This window comes from Thermobia domestica, chromosome 18 (genome assembly GCF_964235325.1).
Source record: "Thermobia domestica chromosome 18, izTheDome1.hap1.1, whole genome shotgun sequence".
In the NCBI taxonomy this organism is placed as follows: domain Eukaryota; kingdom Metazoa; phylum Arthropoda; class Insecta; order Zygentoma; family Lepismatidae; genus Thermobia; species Thermobia domestica.
Window position 1 is genome coordinate 28403622 of NC_137471.1, and position 25050 is coordinate 28428671.

Sequence of the window (25050 nt, forward strand, 5' to 3'; positions counted from 1 at the left end):
GTACTTTACAAGTCACACATAATGCTTTATAGCAAGCTTTGTTTCCATTTGTTTTCCATTCCAAGCTCTATCCATTTGTTTTAATCCACAATTCCCCAGCGTATCACACGTGTCACATTGATTTTCTGTTCACCTTATATGGTTAGTTCAAACTTTTTACACAAATACCCATTGTACTTTACAAGTCACACATAAACCTTTGTAGCAAGCTTTGTTTCGTTCCTTTTCTTCAGATTTTTAGCAATTTTATTCAGCTTTTCTTGTCAGTAGGTGCATGTGGCTCATGGAGTTCTCGAGCAGCTTTCAGCCTCCGGACATATTTTATTTATTCTTATGATAAGTAAGTATTTAAATCCCTAATAATGTAATTTCCCTGTGTGTAGAAGGGTCAGTAATTATTCTAGTAAAGTAGTAATTGTTCATGTACTAAATGAATGTTATAAACTACGTTTGTTTCTCGCTGTGTCGCAGGTTTCATGTTGGATTTCCAATTCACTCGAAAACATTTTTCTCGACATTTCTGTTATCTAAGGCCCTCACTTAGTGAACCATGAAAGTTTTGTTCAAAAATTCTTCCTTGAACTACGTTTGGATTTTTGTGTGTTAAATTTTTCAACTGATTTTAATTGTGATTATTGGAAAATATTGACCAAACTCCAAGCAATATTTTACGGTATTCGGCGAGAAATGTGGCCAAAAAACAAACAATAGGCTTGCGATAATGTATACAAACAGCGGTTCTCTCTAGGGATGCACACGAGACGAGTAGAGACAGGATTTTCCTGACAAAGTTCGAGTCGAGACACGGCTCTTCCAATAGTGAAATATACATTTTTCGAGTCGAGACACAACTTTTACATCACATTTTCGAGACGAGACAGCCACAAATCTTGTCTCGTGCTCATCCCTAGTTTTCTCGAGAATATAGGCCATCTGCTTCACAGCTTTGAGCGTGCACTCCCGCTAATATTATTATTATTATTATTATTATTATTATTATTATTATTATTATTATTATTATTATTATTATTATTATTATTATTATTATTATTATTAGGTCTATTTTATCGTTGAATGTCTTCAAATAATCCCCGGAGTTTAACCAATGTTTTCCCATAATTAACATTCCAATTCGCTGAAAATTAAAACCATGGCTAGCGATGATGTATCAGAACACCGTATTTTGTGATGGATATAAGCATAGGCCGACAGGGTTCGGAGTACCGCTCAGGTTAGTTCCGCGGCAGGCCTTTCTGGTGCTGAGCAAGCTGTTTGAATCGCCATATTGTGTAAACTGATATTCGTATTCAGTTAGTGCCAGCCTACGGTGAATAATGAAGTATTTGGTTTAACTTCATTTCAACAATAACCTAATTTTTGTTTTAAACTTATGTTACTATGTTGTAGTGCGCTCCAGTGCAAAATTTTTGCTGAACAGCTGATTCGGGAAAAACAACACATGGGTGACAGAGTCTTTTGAGAAAATATTGGTCTCAGTTCTACCTACAGGAGGGGAAAAATGAATGAAATCTCTGAGTTTTACGTCCCACGATTATGCCGGTTAGGCTAAAGGAGACGGTGATAATGAGAGATGAGTGAAATGGTGGAATGAAGAAAGTGGGAGGAAACGGGAGTACCCCGAGAAAACCCACGAGCACGGTGTTTGTCCACCACAAAGTTCATTTGGCGGGGGCTGGGATCGAACCCGGGACCCCAAGCACCAGAGGTGAACGCTCTACCACTGAGCCACCGCGCCCCCCCTACAGGAGGGGAAGAATACCACAATATAGATCAACACGAGTTTAATTATGAATACCATGACGTTCTTCGTTGAATTTCGCACGCCTGGCAAAGCCTTTCCGAGAGAAATTATTACTCAATTTGAAGGTAACTACACAGTAAGTGATATTTGAATAACAATACAGTCGAATAGGGGTAGAAAATACATTTTGTTAGCCTATTAACTCAGTATGCCAAATAGGAGGCAATTTGCAAGTTGTAAGACGCCATTATTTTTTACTCCTCCCCAATAAGTGCCCTTATCTTGCAATATGCGTACGTTTTGTTCTTACCATTGTGTCAAGCGCCCAAGAACCCCCCCTTCCAATACCAAAAATGAAGCGTCTATCTAAAAAAATTGTTACTTCAAACTTTTTGCAAAATCTGTTCAGTTTTGAACTTTTAACACTCATAATTCGAACACGCTTGCGATCGAGGATTTCCCCAGTTGCCTAATTGTTTCATATGTAAAAAGGCATCGACTGAGCATAATATCGATACGAAGTCAGAGTAACACCTCGCGACCTCCCCTAGTTAGTTTGTTGTCACACAACATTCTGCCATTTTTGTACTATCGCATCCCCCAAATGCACTTAGACTCATCTATGACACCATCATCAAATGTCTCACTCAACTGGCGATGAGTTTCAAGCGTTGTCTTGTCACACCACACAAATGGAGAAAACAAATGATTACACTCTGTTGTTACGAGTATCGTAAGTATCAAAGCAGTCACCACTCTCACTGCTACGGCTAGAGTTGTGTGTGCCGTACAGTGTTACTATCTCTGTCACGCATTGATAACGATATTTTAAGGGGCCTCATCCCGGCGAAATTAAAATGCCGCTAATTTTACTGTAATTATGTGATATCTTCAAATAGATAAAAGATAATTGAAATGTGGAACAAGGGCGCCCTAGACAATATTATTTTGCGTGAGGTATCGTTATAACAAGTCACCTAGTGGTTTTCCGTTTTCAGCCGTTTAGAAACGCGAAAATAAATGCCGATTTTCAAAATGACTCGAAATCGAAAACAGATAAGTGAGTGGTGATAACAGTATCTAATGTAAAATGATATTATCTAGGGCGCTCTTGTTCCACATTTCGATTATATTTTATCTATTTGAAGACATCACAAAATTACTGTAAAATTAGTGGTATTTGAATTTCGCCGGGATGGGGCCTCTTAAAGAAACAGCACGTCTATCTGTTATCAGTCCTGAGAAAAAAAATGATATAATTTGAATGCATCTCGTACAAGATGCTCAATATCACATTAATACGTTTTGTCCTACAGATGTAATAGAAGCTCTTATAATACGTATACAGTTCAAGGGATACCTTAAAAGAAACAGAGGCATCAATATGTTTGGGTACGAGTAATGTTTACCATTGTTATTTGCCGTTTCGTGGAGAGATTTACCTTCAATCCCAGAAATTGTAAAGACGAGATTATGTTTCCTCTTTTGTTTCCTCTTTTCTTGGTTGTACAACAAAGAAACTTTTCTTTGTTTGCGTTTACACTGTAACAAAGTTTCAACTTTAACATTTGTATTGGTGAAACCTCTGAGGAAACTCTCATATGACTTCTATTTACATTTTGAGAGTAGATAATATATTTTTTTATATAGAAAATGTGTGTAGAAAAGTGGGTCTATCTCTTGTACTGAGAAAAGTAAAAAGAAATATTTCTCATTTTTTGCTTACGAATTTAATCTTTTAGCATTGTATGAAATGGTGAATTCAAATGCATTCGATGAAGAATTGTCTTATTTGAAATGTTAACTCAAGAGGTTGTTTGAGCCAGTGTGACCACCGCTAGTACTTTTGTACTAGATCTAGTACCTTTTATAATATTTTAGCGTTCTAATATGTTCACCAATAAATCTAGTACCTTTCTCTTCCTCTTCTTTTCTCATAAATACATTTGGGAGAGAAAAAGAAATCTGATGAAAATTTGGCAATGTACGAAAATTTCACTGTTTCTGGTAACTTTTTCTGCCTGTTGTTATCAACAGTGGTATTTACAAGAGCGGAAGTGGGACCGTCCGGTCGCCTAATATTACATATTTGGTGATCCGTTTAAACAGTAGACTATTAAGGAATTAAAACTCGATTTTCTCAAGGGGGACGCGGTGGCTCAGTGGTAGAGCGTTCACCTCCGGTGGTTGGAGTCCCTGGTTCGATTCCAGCTCGCGCCATGTGGACTTTGTGGTGGACAAACACCCTGCTCGTGGGTTTTTTCGGGGTTCTCCCGTTTCCTCCCACTTTCTTCATTTCATTTATTTCTCATCATCACCGTCTCCTTTAGCCTAACCAGCGTACTCGTGGGACGTAAAACTTAAAGATTTCATTTTTCATTTCGATTTTCTCAATAAGCCCATTTTATGATACTTCTTGTTTTCTCCAGACATCCTCTATATTTGTCATACTTGTGTTGCTTTAGTGGTTTTACAGTGAGTTCTAATACTACAATAAGCAGGGTTTTCGTCAGGAATTTGTTTGGGTTAGGGAGTAAGAGGCTTACTCGGTTTATATCGAATTTTGACTCTAAAAAAATTAAAGATGGGTGTTCTTTCAAGAATGTGGGGTCACTCCCCCACCCATAGGGGAGGGGAGCTACCGGAAACCTTCCAATATCATAATATGTCATAAATAGGGTAAAACGGGAGCAGATAAAATTTTAGAACTTTTTCCCCAGATCTAGTACTTTTTTCTGTATATGTTAGTACAAAATATTTTTGCTGGGTGGTCACACTGGTTTGAGCTTGAATATCCAATATATGATACAGGGTGATCCGAAAATCTTTGCACTCCTCTAAAATCTATGAAAATAAAACATTATATATATGTGTCATTTTTTTTTATATAAGAATTTGTGTTACTGTTTGGAACGATGTGTCACTGTTAGGAGCGTGTGTGTGTGTGTATGTGTGTGTGTGTGTGTGTGTGTATGTGTGTGTCAAGTTAGAAGTATATTTTAATTAGTACCGTCTCGTTTATCCTAGGCAGCATAACCGTAGGACGTAAAAATCAAAGATTTAATTTCATTTCAAAAGTGTATACTTTTGCATATAAAATACATATATTTTCTATAAATAAACAATAGCCGAATAAAAAAATATATTTTTACTTGGTAGCAAATAAAATATTCTCTTCAAAAACTACTCATAAGAATTTACGATAATAGACAGAAGTGGTTTCCTGAAGTCGATAAAGATTCCCAAAAATATGTTCAATCTCTATTTTGACTAACCCTTCTCTCTACTAAAACCGGAAATTATAGAACTAGTATCACTTCCGGTTTCAACATTAAGTGACAAAATATCACACCATACAAACCAAACTTTTTCACGCGGTGTACATTTCCACTCGATATGGTTACACATTTTTTTTTTTACGATTTTCTCGAAAATTGCGCATGAGGGTATACGAGGTTCAAAAAATTATCGAACCTTTGGTTCGCAAATATACATTTACTGATTTGGAAATCCGAAATACTAATCGCCTACAACGTACTGTTTGGCTCAAACCTCTTGACGTTTAAAGGCGTGCCCTTTTTTTTGGCAATATCCAATGAATGTTACGCGAGGTTGTCTAATACTCGATGCTTGGGAGAAATATTATTTGCGCTCAAAAATGTATTAGTTACTAGAATGTTAGTATATGCTTAGGAAGAAAGAAAATCGTTTCTAAATAATTAGAGGAGAAAAGCATGATTGTATGTACGCTGGTTCACTATTTTATTGTAAGATTGGTTCTTCATATACAAGTCAATCTAAATCAGTGTGTATTATTTTACCTTCTCGGTTTGAATCAGGGCCGTGCTGTGGGGGGGCGGGGCGTCGGCCCCGGGCACCGAAGTAAGGGGGCGAAAAAATTGGGAGAAAAAGGGGCAAAAGAAAGGAAAAATTACTTGGAATATATGTATGGAGGCGCCGTCGTATACTCTCGCTCCGAGCGCTGATTTTCCACGGCACGGCACTGCTTCGTTCTCCCATCTGTGTTTCACGTAAGAAACATTTTACGTTATACTTGTATACGAAAGGAAATGAAATCTGACAATGTCGCTCTTACGCGCCATTGGCTTTCGATAAACATCAAAAAGTTTGAGCTGGACAGTAGTGTCCTTGGTAATGCACACACTTTTTCCCAACAGACTCGCCATTGATGGAAAGGAGAAAGCAGTTTTTGGAAGGGTGAGTAACCGTATCGTCGCATTATGCATGATGTTTTACTCTTGACTCAAATCGGATCCCTTTTAGTGGCATTTTCAGCTTGGGAAATAACCAAAAGTCAGACGGAGCCATATCAGGTGAGTAAGGAGCATGACAACACACAGGAATGTTGTGTTTGGCGATGAAAGCCTGAACCAAATTTCGCGGACATTCTTCTTATGCCCAAATTCTCGTTCAAAATTGAATGTACCGTTCCCATTGAATGGCTTCCGCTTGGATATCGCGAAGCTTTTGGCAAAATTTTGATGCAATATCGCTGCTCAAGTTTTTCTGACATTTTACGAAAAAACTGAAATCCGACGACCGCTTACTACACGTCTTCACTTGTTGGGCGATTGCCAGCGACTAACGCCTTCTGCAAGCGGGGAAAAAAAATCCCGACTGCGCATGAGTGTCCCCTCTACATCTACACTGAAGATTTACGCGGGAAAAAAATATGGTTCCATACTTTCCGAACACACCTCGTACACTTTTTCCATAAGATCTATCGTTTGGAATATCTATCATATTTTTATTGCTATTTTTGTTTTAATGTTAATAATATTGGAGCTATAGAATAAGAGTAAAAAAAAAAAAAATTAAAAGTAGGAGGAACTGTCAATGCTTTTCTTACGATCCTGTCACGAAACTACTTTAGTCCAATATTTATTGCTTATTAAGCTATAAGCTGTGTATTGAGATACTACAACTCAACCAATATTTAGTTAGTTTTTTTTATCAGTTTCATTTTTAAAATAAATGCTGACACTTTTGTGCAACTCGGCGGCCTGATAACATCTGTTAAGGCAATTTAATGTTATATATATATATATATATATATATATATATATATATATATATATATAGTATGAGATGAGGACAAGAAAAGGAGATAGAAGAATTAAGAAAAAAGTGGGAGAAAGGTAAAGGGGGAGGTGAGAAGAAGCTTAGACGAGCAGTTAAAACGGACGCTGAGGACGCGAAAGACATCTCATCTGGTAGAGAGATCGTTAAAAACTTCTTCTGAGCAGAATTATGGATCGTAAATGAAGTGTCTGAAAAGTATCTTCAGCTTTCAGACGGCAAAGAGGTGGCTTCTGTCTACTGTATATACACAGTTCGTCACTACTCCATACCACTAATATTACGTGTAGCATTTATTTTTTTTAAATTTTTTTTTCTTTCTAAAGAAAGTTAACTTCTTGAATATATATATACTCATCGCAGACTCCCAACTGTCTCGTCATTCCTGCCAAACTTTTCATGTCCACTTGCGTAACGTTGCATCATATCCATCGTTGCCAGGCTCGCAAAATGCGAAAACCGTACACAAGATAAGACAGCCATTTTATCGCATATCGCCAATTTATCCTCCGGAGGACCGTGCAATAAACAAAAAACCGCTGAAGCTAGTGGTAAAAAAAAAATTAAAAAAAAAGCTTACGCTTGTATAAATGCTTATAATTGCGATTTTTTATACTAATTTGAGGACGCTGAAACCAATGTAAACACTTTAAAACATATTCGTCCAAGGGTGTCAGGAAGAAAATGACCACAAAGTGGCGATTTAAATAGATACGTACAGGGTTATTCAAAATGATCTTTTGGATTTCAAACTTTAATAACTCACGTTTATTAATACGCACATTATATGAAAGTAATATCAATTGAAAGAAAATTCGAAGTGTTAGTGTCTGGCAAAGCTGATATGTTAGTTGCGCAGTTCGCCGCTAGGGTGATAGTAAAACAATATGGCAGCAAATGAAGACAGGAAAGCTTTTTGTATGCTAAATTTTCATGGTAACCAATCTATTGTTTGTCCAAAGAAGTGTGGAGAAAAACCCTTTATCGGACACAGTATTTATAAATGGTACTTCGATTTTAAAGCAAGAGAATGCATCTACATTGAAGAAATCGGCCGGCTGCCAGTGTTGCCAACAACCTCTGAAGAAAATAAGCTAGATGGTCTTCAGAAATAAGCTTTTTAACGCAAAAAAAAAAAAAAAGGCTAGATTTTTAACTGCTAATCTATAACCCACAATGTAGATTTTAAACCCCTTTTTTGTGTGTAGGATTATAAGTGAGTTATAGTAAAATTTGAAATGTTGAATTTTATTCGCAGAAGACTAACAAGCAACATACATGACAAAATTACAATAAAATCCATCAACTCATCTGATTTGTGAAAATCAACAGCCATATTATCAGTTTAATTTAAATAAGTCATCATCGATGAGATCATAGCTATCCGAGGCGCTGGAACTGGATGCACCATCGTTGGATTGTGGGTTGGTTGTGTTTGTGTAGACTGCATTGTCCCGATTTTCAGTAGTAACAGGTCATAGTCCTTACAAATACTTCTTATTTCTCCCACCCACATGAATCATCATGATTGCATTGAGAGTTCTGAAGCTAATTAGATATCCTATTTGTTTCTTTAATAAACAAAAACAATCTTTGTAGCTTGAAGAAACGAAAAGCTTACTAAATTTGTATTAGAAAACTTTCATTCTTGTAATGAAATGTGAAAATTAAAATAATTAAAAGGTAGCAAATAATGGGACCATTACGGCAGCGACATTGAAATTCTGAGTCCATAAATATTGTTAAATAGTTGTAAATCTGTGGGCGGGGAGAAAGAAGAAGAATGAAAAAAAAATTGTTTGTTGCGTAATAAAATACCCTCTGTCTAGAGAAATCAATTAACGTGATGATATATAATGACAAATAGGCTAATTCTTCTTTTTTTTTAAAAAATATATATATATATATATATATATATATATATATATATATATATATATATATTGAAAGAGAAATAATTTTTACAATTAATTTAACGGCTAATAAAAAAAGGCAAAAATGGCAAAACAGTTTCACAAAATAAGCTATATTTGAGGTTATAAGCATTTCGTAAATTCGTATGGCTAAATGCCTCTCCAAATAGACTAGATTTAGCCAGGCTAAATTGGCATCACTGCCGGCTGCCCATCAGCAAGTGCAAGAAACAGTGGAACGTGTTCTGACCAGCTTTACGAGAAGTCCACAGAAATCCTCGGTGAAAACCATGGTATTGGTGAAAACAAGCAGGGAATTGCAGATATCGAAAGCCTACTGTGCGGATCCGTATGCGACTAAAATTTTATTCACACCGATTGACATTGTTGCAAGCCTTAGGCAATGATTAAAAAGCCGGACACATTGACTTAGAAAGCCAGACTTTATGAATTTGTAAATCTTTTCCCCACATATGACAATTCAATTGATTAATTTGCGTTTAGGCATCTTTGGCTCAAGCAAGCTAGGAAAGCTACATTTACATGTTAAAATGTTTTTACCTCGTTGATATTTCTCTGCTTTCCGGGTGGCTTTCAATAGACGCTTGTTCGGCAATAATTCTTTAGATATGTCACAGCACATTCCATTCTTACTTTTTCCTTCAATATTTAAACAAATTTGAAGTTCGTACTTAACTGTGGAGATATTAGGAGTCTCTATCACTGCGAAATTAAAATACCGCTAATTTTACAGTAATTATGTGATATCTTCAAATAGATAAAAGATAATCGAAAAGTGGATCAAGACCTCCCTAGACGATGTTATTTTGCATGAGGTACCGTTATCACGAGTCACCTAGTAGCTTTTCGTTTGCTGTTATTTAGAAACGCGAAAATAAATGCCGATTTTCTAAATGGCTGGAAATCGAAAGCAGATAAATGAGTCGCGATAACGGTATCTCACGCAAAATAATACTGTCTAGGGAGGTCTTGTTCTACTTTTCGATTATCTTTTGTCTATTTGAAGATATCACACAAAAATCTGTAAAATTAGCGGTATTTTAATTTCGCAGTGATGAGGCCTCTTAAGTCGGTTGTGTTCTTTCGTCCAAGCAGCATTCAGTAATGAAATTATCCGTTTGGAGTAAGCATTACTACTTTGTATGGAATGAATTATAGAAACCGACTTTATTCAAATTCTCAAAACCTTTTTCACTTGGAGTTTTCGCATGAGGAGTTGTACAGTTCTTGAACATATCTGAGGCTGCTACTTCTTGAAACACCTTAAATTCTTCGTAAAGTTCATCCACGTCAATGGATTTAATATTACAAACCTCAACAGAACTAATAGTCTTCAAAAGAACAATTGGAATTTTCAAGCGAAAGCAACAAGAGTCTGTTATGTACCAGTAAACTTGTTTCACTAAAATCATACCGCTTGCGAATGCATTGACGAACCTGTTTCTAAAAATTCAAAATATATGATTCGCACTTTGCTTTATCACAAGGAACTGATAGTTTCATCTTAGAAGTTACAACATACTGTATCAAAACAATTTGTCTGTTATTCTTTCTGTTAGCTTTTTATCTAAATCTTTCAACATTGAATAAAGTGTTGTAATAGTACAAGTATTACTTTCGAGATTTTCGATGACAGGAGAAAATAATTTGAGGGTCATGGGATCATCAGAATAATGGAAAGTTAAACATTTATAATGAGACAACTGAAAAGCAGGATAAATGGGCGTCCGGCTCGACTATTAAGCCGGACAAGGGACAGAACCTCAAAAAGACGGACTGTCCGGCCAAAAGCAGGACACCTGGCCACCCTACTTGAGACTGATAACTTAATACGTAAAAAACTTTCCTGTCTTCATCTTGTGTCACTGTCGCCCTAGCGGCGAGCTGCACAACTAATACATCAGCTTTGCCAGATACTGAAACTTTTTGAGTTTCTCTTTCATTTGATATCACTTTCATGTATTTGCGTGTTGATAAACGTGAGTTATAAAAAGTTTGTAAACGATAAGATCATTTTGAATAGCCCCAAATAAAGATTCCAAGCTTGAGGTCATTTTTGTTGTCATATGAGGTTTTGTGATCATATGGTTAAAAACAGCGGCGTTGAATTCAATATCCTTAAATTAACATAAAAGACACAATTAGATATTTATCCCAGTATGGGTACTTTTCTATTTACGATTGTCATGACCCAAATTCTTTCAGTAATACCCAGTGGCGTATTTAGAGGGCTTCCGGGCTTAATCACCCCCCGAAATCTTACTTACTATAGTAAAGTAAATGAAATATCTTGTAGAATTTTCACATTTCCAGGCAAAGCCCCCTCCCCGAAACAAAATCGTAAATACGCCACTGGTAACACCGTATATAGATCCTAGGATTCGAACCGTGTATCGTACAAGAACAAATTACCGTATTTGTGCAGTCAAGATTTGTACAATTGGCAACACTGTCAGAACTCTTCAAGATCAAGACAAAAAGAATGAGTTTTGGCGGGTGTTCGCGGGAAAATAAGTATGGTGTAGGAAGTTCTAAGAAAAGCTTTTACAACATTCCGTAAGTATTGGTTCATAACGTGGTAACCAGACTCAACATGTGTCCGCCTGCCGAGCACAAACAACCATAACTAACCAATAATATTTTTTCTCTTTTTTTTCTGTTCTTCTAGAAGTTATTTTTGATCGCTGAATGTCAAAGTATTTTCTCTCCTTTCTTTTTGCTCATGAAAGTTATCATTCATACAAAAGACTGTCAAAGCTACTTTTTGTCTGTTGTCCATATGTTTCTCATGGAATCAGTTTCTGTATTTCAAACAACGGCTTATTAATTTCAGTTCACTTGTTTTACGTTATACATTGCGTGCTTTTCCCCCAATATATGGTAGATTTTAGCTCACTTACCCTAACGTTAGCTAGGTGGAACCACTAAGACAGTATGGCAAGTTAATTTTTCTGATGATTCAAAAAGATACCTAGGTATACAGGGTGTATTTTAAGCTTCCATTTGATTTCAAAGTGTTATTGCTTCTAGGGTTGCCGACTGGCCTGTTTTTCACTGGCCTCGCCGGAAATATTATTGTTATTTTGATTAAAGACGGTGACCGGTACAAACTTCTTACCAGCCCCCTTTATCACCATTTTTTTTCCATATTTGTATCTAGTTCGAAGCAATTTTATCTGGTTCGAAGTATAGACTTAAAAAGTAACTTTCTTTCTATAAATTCAAAACTGCCACCTTTCACCATCTATCAACGATTAATATATTTTGCTCATGTATTTAGATAATTTTAAAGAGATGACAGGGACTGTATCAGGGAAAATTTGAAATTTACTTCTACAGAATTTTATACATTTATTGAGAATGAAAAAGGACTTCTTAAAGCAATTTCCTATATTTGAAGTACAAGTTTAAAGAATAAATTCCATTTACCAAATTCAAATTGTTATGTAAATATTAATATACTGTTTGATAATTTTAAACAAGTGGCAGTTACTGGTAAATACAATAAAATGATCAATGCCGATTTCAGTTTCTCATTTATAGCACAATGTATTTATTAAGCTTATTAGTGAATGTACTAAGGATATGCAGAATACAGGTGCTAATGCACTTTTGTTCACGGTAGTACATTTCCTTCTTATGTATGCATTTTAACAGAGATACTTCACATTTAGACCTATATCATAGGAAATTTTGAGGGGGTGCCGGTTTTTTATTTTCAAGTGTTGGCAACCCTATATGATATACAGGGTGTGTCTAAAGCTTTCATACGTTTTCAAAGTGTAGTTTCAAAATAGCTATTCGTATTTGAAGGACACTACTGCAGTTTGAAAAAGGAAATCCTCATGTTTCGTTTGGTTAACGGGAGATGTCACTGCGTGCATCTCGCTCTTACCCGCTGGTGACATCTGCTACCAACTTCCGTCAGTGTTCAAAGTTTTATAAGAGTTCGAGTATATATTTGATGCTTGCCGTGCGGCCGGAGGAATTCACATTTATGAACTGAAAATTTGATATGCAATTATTTTGCATTTTACAAAAGATTTTTATATTTCTTTTAAAGCCAATACAGGACTTCGAAATCTGATTTTATATGCATATATATATATATATATATATATATATATATATATATATATATATATATATATATATATATATATATATATATATGTATGTATGTATGTGTATGATGGTAACATGTGCTCCAACTTGAACTCTCCCAATTCAGGAGCTCCTTCGTGGCTAAGCGGTTAGCTTACGCGCCTTTGGCATGCGAGACCCGGGATCGATTCCCGGCGGGAGCTCATGTGTTTCGAATTCAAGTTAATCAGCAGGTCCCGTCTCATATAGCCTCGCTGTTGAAAGGAATGTTAAATTCAAAATCAGCTCAACTTTTTCAATTCAGAACTGTGAGCGTTTCACTAAAGGATGATTAGAAGTTTTACATTGAAATCAGATGAAGACTTTCGGGACAGACTGTACATGGCAAACTCGATGCAAAAAGTCGAAGCAGAGGGTTGAGAATTCATTTGGTTTCCATGGATTTAAGTGCATAATTCACGATCATCTCATACAAATACTTGATTCAATGGAAACTAAGAGCCAGGTACAGTAGCTGCAGATAGACCACGAATCCTTTCAGGATTGGCAAGCTCCCTTCATTTTAGTGTACAGTTCACGGAAGAGACTGCAATGGTGAAGTGAACGAAGATAGGTGATATTGAGGGATGAACTCCTGTCTTGACCGTGTGCCCGTTAATATGGAGGTTCGAGGGGAAAATCCAGTGTACGTCTGATAACTGGTCGGTATAGAGGGAAATAAGCTACAAACTTCACTAGTTTATAGTCTCCATTTATGGGAGTAGAACTATTGAGTTGTACATGTGTGACGATGTCACTTCTGCTCTCTGACGTCAACTGTACACTTTTGTGGGATCCATCTTCATAACACACGTCCCCATACCGCCAGACAACCTAACGTGATCTAGTCAGTATACGTATTATATACTGGCATGTTAGGTCTCCAGATATAAATCCTATTGGGATATTATCAAAGGTTCCTGACCGGGAGTCGGACTCCTGCAACGACAATCTTCCTCTAAGATACACGGCGAGTGTGGAATACCATTCCTACACAGACATCGAGTACCTGTCTTAGCAGCTGCTTCTGTTTCCATGCGTAGCTGGTATAACATGCTATTAAGTTGAGCACTACATGTTTTTTTTTTTAACAAACTTATTCGGAGGTCCTATGAGTACTATCAGCACGTTCATTTTGTGTACTAAACTTGCTCAGATTCATTTTTTTCTTTTTGAGCATTTTTAAATGATTTTCCACAAGTAATATGTACCGTATACATGCATGTGCATTATGTACTATGAGAAGACGAGTTTATGAAAATTTTGGGGCACTTGACAACAATTAAAAGATACGTTATTTTGATATTCATTGGGTAACATGCGTGAGTTCAATACCTGCGGTCACGAGTCCGAACTCTGAAGAATATATACAGACAAATACAAACCTGAGTATGTGGTTCAGATTTTATTTTACGGAGGAGAATCCACGTCGAAAAGAAACATTACAATTCACTTTGTCAAACAATGTTACCAATGGAGACATTGAAAATAATTAACAACCGGATTTGAGATATTATCATAGTTTAACTATATCTTGTATACAGGGTGTATCTGAATGTCGTTTACAACGCTTGGGAGGTGAGTCTACTCCGAAATCGTTTAGCATCAAAGTTATAGAGTGCCAATAGCGTTGGAAAATGAACCTTGGAGATGAATATCCCCAAAATTACTAACTGTTGACCTGAGTTGGGATTATGTTGCCTTGGACTTGTAACCTGCTCTATCCAAAAAGGCATGATTCAGAATCTTTTAGTGGCGACGCAAGGGACTCTTCCACAGGAAGTAAGGGATTCTCGAATGTTTCATTACGAAAGATGCGTTCGATTTATGACGGAATAATATTCCAGCAAGTTAAAGAAAAAAAATCATTCACAAAAGATCGATATCTCGAACAGAATCAAGATGGGAAGGATTTTTATAGTTGTGTTGCGTGTGGTTGCATAACAAGAAATTAGTGCAGTGAATAAAATTAATTTAAATAACTTGGATGCGGTTAGTAGCGGTGAGAAAGGGATGACACGTAAAAATAATGGAAAAGGACCGATATTAGCGTCTAATCCATACATTTCGGATTGCTGATTTTGATGATTTTGATATATGAGGAGACCCTGGCCTAGATCGCTGTACTGATTTTATTTTTGGTACTTGAGGAGATCCTGGCTTAGATTGCTGTATTGATTTTGATGATTTTTGGCACATAAGGAGACCCTGGTACTCTGGTAGGTAGTTTTTTAGTTCATTTTCGGCAAGGGGCCCGAAAGGGTGATTGGGTGACATTAGTGATGTGAGGTGGAACATTTTCCTCGGAGTAGAGTACAAATATACCATTCTATTATCTAAAATTTTAATTTATTAAAAGTCATGAATATTTTCCGATTCATAAAAACATACTCCACTTATTCCTACATCGTTGATTAGCCGTAGAATTTATTGGTAATAAATATTGTCTTAAAAAGTTTCATGAAGTGAAAATCTAACGATTCTTCATTTCAAGAATGTTTCAAAAACTTCAATGCGTTCTTCCTTCAGAATCCACCTTTGATCTTACAATATTAGATTTCGTCAGTTTAATACGCATAAGACGGTTTTCTCATAGCCTTACTACTTTTATAGATTTACATTCTGCAACATTTATAAATAAGTAGATATAATATATATATATATATATATATATATATTTACATCAGCTAATGCTTCTGGCAACAAATACTATTCGAAGCTTTCTTGCACCCACTGGAAAACGTGAAGTATAATAATATTTATTTGCATATATTGTTATTGTAGACTGTTCCCATAATGCCCACCGACTTCGATTTTACAAAATTTGAGAAATAAATTTCACTTTTTATTTAGTGGTCAATTTGAAGGCATTTTGTTATACTACCATTAAGAAACCCATATACATCATATTACGAATCAATCATTATGGAACAATCTCATGTGTGACACGCAGCAGTGGTACCAATCTTTGAAAGTTTCATTTACAACTTTTTTCTTTTTTAACTAATTTTGTGAGTAATGGTGCATTCAGTATAAAGGTACAACAAGATATTCTCTTTCTCTCTCTCTCTCTCCCTGTGTGTGTGTGTGTGTGTGTGTGTGTGTGTTTGTTTGTTTCTAGTTTCCGGCGTAAGCGTGTGGATACTACCAGGTATACTTTCGTGTGTACAAATGCTAGTGTGTGTGTGTGTGGCGCGGGTATATGAACTATTAATTGGGATCGCGTAGTGGAACTTATCAATATTAGTACGTACATACAAACGGCTGTTACTTCACACGATAACTTTGGACGAATGCGAATTTTTAAATTCTGCTTTTTGCAATAAATAAGTAGAGTGATTCCTCTCGAGGGAGTTCCCCTAAATGGTAGCCCCTACCATGTCCAATTAAATCACAAATTGCCGCAATCGTTTGCACATTGTTTGTACAGAAATGTACAGGCCAAATTTTCGTTTGTACACTATTAGGGGCGCCGCCACAACGAAAATAATTGGGGCTGTTTAACTGGTAGCCCCCCCCCACCAACATGTTCTATTCAATCAGTAATTATCGCAATCGTTTGTACTTCGTTTGTACAGAAATGTGCAGGCGAAATTTTTGTTTGTACACAATTAGGGGCGCCGCCAGAACAGAAAAAAATGGGGGCTGTCTAAGTGGTAGCCCCCGACCATGTCCTATTCAATCACAAATTGTCGCAATCGTTTGTACTTCGTTTGTACAGAAATGTGCACCCGAAATTTTCGTTTGTACATAATTAAGGGCGCCGCCAGAACAGAAGAAAATGGGGGCTGTCTAAGTGGTAGCCCCCCACCATGTCCAATTCAATCACAAGTTGTCGCATTCGTTTGTGCATCGTTTGTCCAGAAATGTGCAGGCGAAATGTTTGTTTGAACAAACTTAGGGGCGCCGCCAGAACGAAAACAAAGTGGGAAGCTGTCTGAGTGGTAGCTCCCCCCACGATGTCCAATTGAATCACAAAGTATCGCAATCGTTTGTACATTGTTTGTACAGAAATGTGCAGGCCAAATTTTCGTTTGTACACTATTAGGGGCGACGCCAGAACGGAAACAAATTGGGGGCTGTCTAGCTGGTAGCCCCCCACCAACATGTCCTATTCAATCACAAATTATAGCAATCGTTTGTACTTCGTTTGTACAGAAACGTGCAGGCGAAATTTTTGTTTGTACACAATTAGGGGCGCCGCCAGAACAGAAAAAAATGGGGGCTGTCTAAGTGGTAGCCCCCCACCATCTCCAATTGAATCACAAATTGTCGCAATTGTTTGTACTTCATTTGTATAGAAATGTGCAGGCGAAATGTATGTTCGCACGTAATTAGGGGCGCCGCCAGAACGAAAAAAATGGGGGCTGTCTAAGTGGTAGCCCCCGACCATGTCCTATTCAATCACAAATTGTCGCAATCGTTTGTACTTCGTTTGTACAGAAATGTGCACGCGAAATTTTCGTTTGTACATAATTAAGGGCGCCGCCAGAACAGAAAAAAATGGGGGCTGTCTAAGTGGTAGCCCCCCCACCATGTCCAATTCAATCACAAGTTGTCGCATTCGTTTGTGCATCGTTTGTACAGAAATGTGCAGGCGAAATGTTTGTTTGAAAAAACTTAGGGGCGCCGCCAGAACGAAAACAAATTGGGGGGCTATCTAAGTGGTAGCCCCCCCCATCATGTCCAATTGAATCACAAATTGTCACAATCGTTTGTACTTCGTTTGTACAGAAATGTACAGGCAAAATGAATGTTCGTACACAATTAGGGGCGCCGCTAGAACGAAAACAAAGTGGGGGACTGTCTAACTGGTAGCCCCACACCAACATGTTCTATTCTATCACAAATTATCGCAATCCTTTCTACTGCGTGTGTACAGAAATGTGCAGGCAAAAGTTTCGTTTGTACACAATTAGGGGCGCCGCCAGAACAGAAAAAAGGGGGCTGTCTAAGTGGTAGCCCCCCCACCATATCCAATTCAATCACAAATTATCGCAATCGTTTGTACTTCGTTTGTACAGAAACGGGCAGGCGAAATGTTTGTTTGTTCACAATTAGGGGCGCCGCCAGAACGAAAACAAAGTGGTGGCTGTCTAAGTGGTAGCCCCCGACGATGTCCAATTCAATTAGAAATAGTCGCATTCGTGTGTACGTCGTTTGTACATGAATGTGCATTCGAAATGTTTGTTTGTACACAATTAGGGGCGCCGCCAGAACGAAAACAAACTGGGGGCTCTCTAAGTGGTAGCTTCCCACCAACATGTCCAATTGAATCACAAATTTTCGTAATCGTTTGTACATCGTTTGTACAGAAATATGCATGCGTAATTTTCGTTTGTACACAATTAATGGCGCCGCCAGAACGAAAACAAAGTGGGGCTGTCTAAATGGTAGCCCCCACCATATCCAATTCAATCACAAATTATATCAATCGCTTGTACATCATTTGCACAGAAATGTGCAGGCGAAATTTTCGTTTGTACTCTATTAGGGGCGCCGCCAGAACGAAAACAATGTGAGGGATTGTATAAATGGTAGAAGCATTAAAAAAATGTGTCACATTTATGGAGTATTTTTCTAACAGGACTTTGTTCACACTATTGTGTGGTTTGGTTTGTTCACACTATCGTGTGATTCACTATATTGATCTTATCCTAACGATGATGGAATTAAATGTTGTTTTTGTTTTTTATATTTATATTTATACTTACAATCATTATTGCTGAGTTAGTTTTTCACTCCTCGGCTCTTATTATTAAACTTATTCATTATTTCTTACGTGAACTGAATCCTTATGAGAAAAATGTATTTTTTTTCTTTCTATCTTGCGCAGAAACCGTTATTCTCATCTCGTACAGGAAATTGATAAGTGGAAGATATAACAAATTCACAAAGTAGACTGTTAAAGGGAAAATTATAACACAGTATTTTGTTTTATTTGATCATCTTCATTAAACTCATTTTGCAGAAACTATAGAATGCATGGTGAAGTATTTTGGTGCATTCAGCATTCTGATTTACGAGTAGAGTTGCTAACTGGCCGGTATTTGCTGTAATTTTGATTAAGGCCGGTGACCGGTACAAACTTCTTATTAGACCCCTTCTGACCGGTATTTTGGAATCTGCAATCCAGAATATAACATTGAACATCGACATTTTTCAACAGTGCCTTTACAAACACAAATTTCCGTTGTATTATACATTATCGATATTTTTTTAACATATGGCAGTTTTTTTTATTTATTTAACATAACAAATTTGATAACACTTATATTTTATTGTAAAAGAATTTTATTCATTTATTGAGAGTAGAAAATGACTTTTTAAAGCAATTTCCTTTGTTTGAAGTGAAGTTTATAGAATAAATTTCATTTTATGAATCAATTATTGTTACATAAAGATTAATATCCAGTATTATTCATCCATTTCGATAATTTTAAACAAGTGGCAATTGCTGGTAAATACAATAACGATCAATACAGTCTTCAGTTTCTCATTTGTACAGAGAATTTTGAGGGTGTGCCGGTAATTTTGTTTTCCTGAGTTGGCAACCTATTTACGAGGTTTTGTTTCAACTCTGCTACGTAGTGGCTCCGTACTGACACTCCGCATGCAAATAAGTATGTAAGGCTACCATACGCCCCGGTTTCTTAAAATTTGTCCCGGTGTGCAGAAATTTTCCTTCTTGTAATGTTTTTTTTCTTTATTATTATTATTAATTACATATCAAAATTTCTGAAAAGATAATAAAATCGACTTATTCCTTTTGCTTTCAATTCCGACAATACTATAGGAACAATTTCATTCTAATCTTTATTATTATTGCAATCGCTGCTTCCCCGGATATAACATGCAATGTTTAAATCCTCCTAAGTAGCACTCTTATCACTAAAAGTAAGAATGTATACCCCGAGGTGGCAACAAATTCTTGTGACGTTGCAGACCAGCCCCGAAAACACATTTTTTTTTTCTGCTTCAGAAAAACAATTATGCAAATTGCTTTCTTTTAGTTCGCATTTTAGGTTAACAAAAATAAATCAGCCTATTGAAATTTTGAAACAACATCATAAATCTGGATATTTTTCTTTACAGACATGTAGAGCATGTAAAGGTGGTATGCGTAATAATATTGAAAATATAATTTTTGCCTAAATATTGTATGTTCACTGATTGCGTTTATATTGTATAACAGCTTCTAGCTTCTATAATAATTTTTTGCACTGTTGATTAAGTATGGACAGTGGCGTATTTACGATTTTGTTTCGGGAGGGGCTTTGCTAACTTCCGGGGGTGCTTTGCTTGAAAATATGAAAATTCTGCAAGATATTTCATATACTTTACTATAGTAAGTAAGATTTCGGTGGGGGGCTTGAGCCCGGAAGCCCTCCCCCTAAATACGCCACTGAGTATGGACTATATTAATACATTATTTTAAGTTGTATAACTAGTGCGATACTGTAGTAAAATTCGAAAGATAAAATTAATACAAAATGCAATATTTACTACTAATTTGTAAGATGTCCCGTTTTTTCTGTTTTCAAAAAGTAAGATAGCCTTAAAGTATGCTAAACCATACAAAATAAATTGTACTGTAAATAGTACCCCTCTGATAGTACTCTCAAACGGGTCGGGTTACGGGTCGGGTTGTCGGGTCGGGTCAGTCGGGTTAGCTCGTGTCGGGTCACTCGGGTCGGGTCGTCACATTCTTCACTTATTTTCTATACGGAATACTATAAAGAGCTTTGTTGTGGAATTCAATTCGAAGTTGGTGAATGAATGATGAATGTGACTAATTGAAGGCGAAATAGTAATAAAATTTTAATTTTACCCTATATTAACTAATTGGTATTGTAATTGTAATTAATATTACTACTGACTTTTTTCCTTTCTGCGTTTCTATGTCAAGTTAAATGTCACATTAAGTGAAATTGAAAGGAAATATCTAGTTAACGTCCCACGTTATGCACCAACGCTAAGAGAGACAGTGATGATGAGAAATAATTGAAGTGGTTGAATGAAGAAAGTGGGAGGAAATGGGAGAACACCGAGAAAACCCATGCACATGGGGTTTGTCCACCAGAAAACTTACTTGGTACGAGCTGGAATCAATACCCATGGACCTTCGGGTCAAACATCTGCCTTTGGGCAGGACACATTATTATTATTATTATTATTATTATTATTATTATTATTATTATTATTATTATTATAACTTTAAGAGTGCCCAAGAAAGTTCCGCCGCCTTTTCACCAACACCTTCGAACATTGGTATTTAACCTAAGACGTACCTGGAATATCAAAAATCGTCTCCATCAGCCTCGACGACCTTCTGAAAACGTTCTGGAAGGCCATGGATTCCATCGCAGTCGAACTTGGTGGGACGTGAAGTGAAGAAGGTATCAAGTGCATATTGAACCTCTACTAGCTGTTTGAATTGGCGTTCTCTAAGGTGATTGTCCAAGGAATGGAACAGGTGTTAATCGGATGGTACAATGTCCGTGGAGTATGGCGGATCCAATAGTGTTTTCCATCCAAGGCGTAGAATGATGTACTGGGTCATTTTAGCCACGTGGGGATTAGCGTTGCCTTATAACAAGAGGACCCCTTTGCGATTCACAACTGCTGAATCCAGACAGTACACAGTGACAGTACACAGTTGCATTGATGATCTGACCAGCTGGTAGCAGTTCCCGATGGACGATGCCTCGAGCAGTCCACAAAATGCACAGGAGAACCTTATTCTGGCGTAGTGCTGGCTTGGGCTGTTTTTGAACCGGTTCATGAGATGCTAACCAACAATGACGGCGCCGTGGAGCTTCGTACAGGACCCACTTCCCATTACATGTCAACACCCTGTCCAGAAATTGCTCCTTCCTCAGACGAGACACCAAAGAAACACAGGTGTCTGCTCGCGTTGCTTTCTGGCTCCAAGTCAAATCATGTAGGACCTATCAACCCAACTTGCAGTGCTTCCCAAATTGATGGTGGTGGTGCCGAATGGTTTCTCCACTTACACTGAAAGGTAGTACCAGTTCCTCACATGTCTGTCTTCGCCTCAATTGCTGCCTGAAGATCTTTATTTTGAACATCTGTTTGTCTTCCGGCACGTGGTGCGTCTTCGAGTGTTTCGTCACCGTCCTTAAACCGTCATACCACTGCACTCTCACCAAAGGCCTGTCATATCTTCCGCCCCGCGGAGCAGCAATTTGAACTCGTACAGCAAACAAGCCCTTATGACGCTCTGTGAAGGCCCCATGTTCACTCAGTCCTTACGCACGTTCACGGTGTATCTGAACAGCCACAACCAAGTAGTATGTTGGATATACTTACTAGTGTTGCTCACGAGACCTGGTTTGGGGCATTCTCGTTTCGAAAATGTGTCGTGAAGGTAGTCTTGTCTGGAAAAGTGCATATGTTTCTATTAAAAGAGCTCTGTCTCATCTCGTACCCTTTCATGAAAATTCTGTCTAGTCTCGTCTCGTCCAACAACTGACCTTCACCTTATATCCATTCGCATTCAACTCACGGTGTGAGGGCCAATTGAACACAGACCTCCACAAAGAGACAGAACTTTCTTGGTCACTTTCAGATTATTATTATTATTATTATTATTATTATTATTATTATTATTATTATTATTATTATTATTATTATTATTATTATTATTATTATTATTATTATTGCTGGGATAGTGATTTGACTTTCTCCGCAATAAAATACTTGCTAATTTTATATAACGTTGCAAATATCTTCTAGATAAATTAATCAAGAAAAAATAAAAGGTAATTCCCTACAGAATGATATTTCAGTGCAATTAGTTCCTTATGATTCTATCAGACAGCAACGCTGTTTTTAAATAGAAAAATCGGAATGTTAACGTGATGAAATTGTTGTTTGTTACACAGCAAAAAATATTAAAAGAAGTTCTATATACATTCCTTACTAGAAAATAATGTTGTCTTCAGAACTTTTATTCTTTTAGCCTTCAGAACTTGTCTTCAGAACTCAGTCAAATTTTATTTTGACTTTCGAACTTGATTGCCTAATTTTAACCTTGGAAATTTGGATGTGGAGTAAAATAAAGAAGGTTAGCAGGGTAGAGAGGAAAACGAATTAGGAAATGCTGAAAAATGCAAGAGACGAGAGCAATATTAGACGATATAAGGAAGCGAAAAATGGACGGATCGCAAGTTTTGATCTTGCTAAGGGATTGCATTCTGAGGGATGTAGTAAAGGGGGTGATATCAGGAGAGCGAGAGTGTGTAAGAAGGTTGGAATTGATAGATTGTAATAAGGAGGGTGGTACTTTATGTTGGGTTGCGAGGCAGATATTAGCGGGAAATCGCAAAAATGGAAGCTTCTTACCTAGTTCACGGAAACTGGCCTGTTTATTAATGGGAGAACACTGAGGAGGAGGAGGAGGATAATTATACTACAAGTAAAAAAAGCCGAAACAATGGTTTATGCATAAGAATTGGTCAGCATTTTTTTTTCTGGTGGCAGTTTTGTAAAGTTCTAGCTCTCTCAAACTGGTTAGATTGTAAGGTCAAGTCACTCGGGTCGGTTGTCGGGTTAAGTCACCTCGGGTTGGTTCACTCGGGTCACTTTGGGTCGGGCCAATCGGGTCAGCTCGGGTCGGGTTGTCGGGTCGGGTCAGTCAATTTGGGTCACGGGTGGGGTCGGGTCGGTCTTCAACACATATAATTTCCACGAAAATTACAATATACCACGGTTTATACCTCATTGGACTTCCAATAAAACGTTTTCAATGATGTGTACACCATGTCACCATTTTTGTATGAGGGAATGTCTAAAGGGATTTTGTGGGAATTTGATGGAGTGTAGATTCCTGTGTGTGTGTGTGTGTGTGTGTGTGTGTGTGTGTGTGTGTGTGTGTGTGTGTGTGTGTGTGTGTATGTATGTATGTATGTATGTATGTATGTATGTATGTGTGTGATACCTTACAGGATACAAGATGTCGAGGAAGTGTGTAAATAAACCGGACAATTTCTGTTATGTATGTGGGGAGCTGATATTTAAATCACAACGTCGATGTTTTACTCCACTTGTGAGGAAGTGTTATCAGTTATATTTTGGTTGCTGTGTAGGAGACCAGGATAAGAACTGGGTTCCTCACTACATTTGTTGTACTTGCGTGAAACGTCTGACTGGGTGGGCAAATGGTGGACGAAACATGAACTTCGCAGTACCGATGATCTGGAGAGAAACAAAAGATCATTCTTCAGACTGCTACTTTTGTATGACACAGATAAAAGAAATAAGCAGTAAATCTAACCACATAGTACAGTACCCTAATTTGCATCAGCAATTAGGCCAGTTCCACACAGTGCAGAATTACCTGTACCGGTACCTCCTCCTCATCTTACGGTAAATGAGGATTACGTACTTGAGGCAACTATTGAAGTTCCAAATGAAGATGATGATTCTACTTATGTAGGAAGCACATCTACATTGGATTCCCATCTGATAACTCCGGGTGAACTAAATGTCCTCATACGGGATTTAAAACTCTCCAATACACAGACAGAACTTCTTGATTCTAAACTTAAGGCTGGAATCTGCTCCATCGTGACACTAAAGTGTGTATTTTTTGAAACCTTCATACAGAGTTTCAAAACTACTATTCTCAAGAAAATGATTTAGTGCATTGTAATAATGTCTGTGCTGTGATGGATAGACTTGGAGATGCACATATAAGTACAGAGTGGAGATTGCTTATTGACTCTTTGAAAACTAGTTTTAAGGCTGTCCTTTTGCACAATAGCAACAAATTTCCTTCAGTGCCTTTGGCTTATGCAACTAATATGAATGAAACCTATGAAAACATCGAAATAGTGTTAGAAAAAATTCAGTATGAGAAATACAAGTGGACCGTTTGCTGTGATTTACAAGTCATTTCTTTGTTAATGGGTTTGCAGCTTGGTTATACGAAATATTGTTGTTTCCTCTGCGAATGGGACAGCAGGAACAAAGCGAAACATTACATCAAGAAGGAATGGCCAACGCATGTATTAACTCTTGGAAAGAAGAATGCTGTTTATTCCTCACTGGTGAGCCCTCATTAGATAATTCTACCTTCTCTTCACA